At 42.0% G+C, this 3,972-nt stretch overlaps 1 non-coding gene across 1 annotated transcript; it reads left to right on the forward strand.

Moving 5' to 3' along the window:
• The first annotated feature begins 1,745 nt into the window (after positions 1-1,745).
• Positions 1,746-1,864, forward strand: LOC138356508 (5S ribosomal RNA). Its single transcript, XR_011224489.1, has one exon. It is a non-coding gene; the product is annotated as a 5S ribosomal RNA (ribosomal RNA).
• Positions 1,865-3,972: the final 2,108 nt, after the last annotated feature.

Genomic DNA, 3,972 nt, shown 5'->3' on the forward strand with positions numbered 1-3,972 from the left:
AGCTTGGGTTAGCATAGGTTAGGTTAGGTTTGATTACATTTCTATGTTAGATTTAACTCAAATTCAAAACAATTGCCAGTCATTCGGCTTGTTAGTCAACTTGCCTCTAATAGGGGCAATTTGTCTAACAAGACTATTTAGTTTTGTGTGTATATATATATATATATATATATATATATATATATATATATATATATATATATATATATATATATATATATATATATATATATATATATATTATTATTATTATAGCTTCAAGACTCTGAACCAATATAGAAGCATCAAGAGGAAGTGCTTGTGTTATGGGCCAATAGGCCTTCTGCAGTTACTTCCATTCTTATGTTTTTATTCCCATTGGTTCGTGTTTTATCTTGTGTAAATGTCAATCACCTTACCCAAAACTTTGGTACCATATCACCTCACCCATGTATATATATATATATATATATATATATATATATATATATATATATATATATATATATATATATATATATATATAATATACAGAGTAAATCTACCCCAAAAGTAATGATTTATTTGTCTACAAAACTAAACTCTTTTTGGAATCATATGAGGCCCCTCCACTGAGGGGGGAGGCCTGGATGTTTATTGTCATGTGTATTCATGCTGCTTGCATGTCGTCGTTTATTTTGCCTTTGTTGTTTTTTTGACAGCTTTCTTTGCCTTGGGTGGTTTGGGAGATTTTGAAGCTCTCTTTATTTTGGGCTTTTTGTTCCCAACAACAAGCTGCTGCTGCTGCTTCTTTTTCAAGGCTGTAGGTGGTTTGTTGCTTGTGGCGGCTTTCTTGGGAGTTACCACGGCCTTCTTTGCTGCTGTAGATGGTTTCTTGGTTGTGGTGGCTTTCTTGGGAGTTAGAACGGCCCTCTTCTCTGCTACGGCCAGCTTGAATGATCCACTAGCTCCACTTCCCTTGGTCTGAACAAGAATGCCGTCAGCCACTGCTTTCTTGAGAAATCTTCGGATGTAAATGGCGATCTTGGCAGCCTCGACTTTATTGTTGGCAACAACGTACTTCTTGATTGCTTGTAGAGACGAGCCCTTACGGTCTTTGAGTGCTGCGACCGCGGCTAGAACCATTTGACTAGTTTTCGGGTGAGCAACCTGGACGCGAGGTTTCCTGGTGGTGGCCACCACAGCAGCAGCAGCCGCAGCCTTCTTGGTAGGCTTTGCTTCTACCATGATGATGATGAACCAACCAAGGTGATGAGAGACGCTCAGACAGTCACGGGGGAATGATGCTGCCGCCGCTTGAGCCGAACCTATTTATGTGCCGGCACGGTACAGAAGCTGCAACCTGGCAACTCGTCCACCAATCACGACGGTTGGTTTTACGGCTCCGAAACCTGGATCCCATATCTTCTCTAAAATAGAAGCATTTGTTCATGTTCTTTGTAAAAGTATCATAAAGCAGGACAGATGAGACAAATATCATAAAAACTGAAGAGCAGATGAGCACACACATGTTTGTATTACAAAAGAAAATCCACAAATTCATTAGAAATTGGCAGGGCAGGCTGAGGAAGTAGGTAGATGTAAAATGTCTGTAAATGGCGAAAGAACATAAACCCAAGACTGAATAAACGATGTTAAATATCCATGCCAAGGAGACAAAAATATGTTAGGATACAATTACCATTAAGACACCACAAGCAGGTCCGTATCCTGCCGCGATGACTTAAAAGAGTTGGTTATTAGCCACAATGTGTAGGCAGTCTCATGCCAACGGCCATACCACGTTGAGAACACCGCTTCTCGTCCGATCAGCGAAGTTAAGCAACGTTGGGTTTGGTTAGTACTTGGATGGGTGACCGCCTGGGAACACCAAATGCTGTTGGCAATAATGTTTTTTGTTTTGTTTTGTTTTGTTTCGTTTGTTTTTGTTTGAATGGCTGGCTCCACGGGAAATTCACGGAGTTGTGTGGAATAAGGCCTGGTAAAATGAATTAATATGTATGTCATGTTTAAAACAAACTCGCTTAATATAGATATTGTGTGAGGCTTTATACAAAAACAAACAACCAAAACAAAACATGTTGTATATATATATATATATATAGCTTAATCCGGGTTTGAACTCGCAACTCCAAGAATACGCATCACTTATATACACTTTACCACTGGACCACTGCTGCAGGACACTAGCTTGATGCTGAGGTATCAATTTAATGACGTAAATGCCATTTCCACAAATAAATGATAATTAAAAAGTATTTGTATGTACAAATCTTTTCTGTTTAAAAGGCTACAATATCAGTTACTGATATAATTTGTGTTAATGTTTCTATACCCACAAGAAGGCATATTTTTGCTTATATGTAAAGGGTACGGAGAAGGAATCCACAGACCATCATTCCCCTCCCCTTCCCTCCCCACCCCCCCCCCCCCCCACCCCCAACTCCCACCTACTACCACCACCACCACCACCACCAATCACCACCAATCACCACCACCACCAATCACCACCACCAATCACCACCACCACATCTAACCGAAAACCCCCTAACACATCAACCCTCCCCCCAATCAACAGGCGAAATAATAACCCTCAAATGCCTGCCTGCCTGCCTGCAAGCCAATACTAACGGTCTTCTCAGAAAGAAAATCTCTTTGTATCTGTATTACTTGATGAAATGTATGATTCTAATAATGAAAATAAATTTTGATGTCGGTTGTATGAGCATAATGACCAATATGCACATGATATGAATGAATTAAATAGTGTAGTTTTAAGTCATTAGGTTGTAGACACATTAAGCGGATATGATATTTGACGCGTCCAGAACTGGTGATTTTTGGTTTAGTTTTAAATGCACCACCACCACCACCACCACCACCATTGCTTCCCCAGAGCCTAATTAAGGACCGGTAAAAGGAGTCAATATGTATGTCATCTATAAAACCAAAGAATGAATAAAAAAACACACACACAAACCTACATAATAGTATTAGGAAGATTGTATGGCAAAAAAAAAAAAGTATTATTCCCATTGGGTCGTTTGAACTCGCGACTTCCAAAACACCAGCCACACACCTTACAACCCAGCCACCATAGAGTTGGTATAATTGTGCAACTTTAGTTATAAAAGTAAAGTTTTCTCACATTGTATTGATAACTTAAAGGATTTTTTTTTTTTTTTGCATGTACAAATCTTATTGTCTGTTCTATGAAAAGGCTTGATGTAAATTATGTATTTTTTGAATGATTGAATTGTAGGCACATTCAGCGGATTCGATATTTGATATATCCAGAAAAGGCGATTTATGTTCAGTTTTAAAATGCATCACCGTTAACGCTAAAGGACTGGTAAAATGACTCGATGTTTGTCATTTTTAAAATAAACACTAAAACAAGGCCCTTAACATATATAATGTTTGAATATAAATTGAATGCATATAAATACAAAGTGGGAGTGGCTGGCTGGCTGGCTGGCTGGCTGGCTGGCTGGCTGGCTGGCTGGCTGGCTGGCTGGCTGGCTGGCTGGCTGGCTGGCTGCCTGCCTGCCTGCCTGGCTGCCTGCCTGCCTGCCTGCCTGCCTGCCTGCCTGCCTGGCTGCCTGCCTGCCTGCCTGCCTGCCTGCCTGCCTGCCTGCCTGCCTGTCTGCCTGTCTGGCTGCCTGGCTGCCTGGCTGCCTGCCTGCCTGCCTGCCTGCCTGCCTGCCTGCCTGCCTGCCTGCCTGCCTGCCTGCCTTGCCTTGCCTTGCCTTGCCTTGCCTTGCCTTGCCTTGCCCTGCCCTGCCTTGGCTGCAGCTGGCTGGCTGGCTGGCTGGCCGTAAATCAACTCTTAACAACACCACACCACACCACACCATCACTCATCACCCATCACCCACCACCGGCCCCAGTCTCCCAGCCTCTCTTATATACCCGAGCAGGCCCTTTAAATTATTTGAATTGTTGCACTTCGGCCAATGGCAGGCACGATCGCTGCTGCTCAAACATATTCTG

This window comes from Procambarus clarkii, chromosome 72 (genome assembly GCF_040958095.1).
Source record: "Procambarus clarkii isolate CNS0578487 chromosome 72, FALCON_Pclarkii_2.0, whole genome shotgun sequence".
Classification (NCBI taxonomy): Eukaryota; Metazoa; Arthropoda; class Malacostraca; order Decapoda; family Cambaridae; genus Procambarus; species Procambarus clarkii.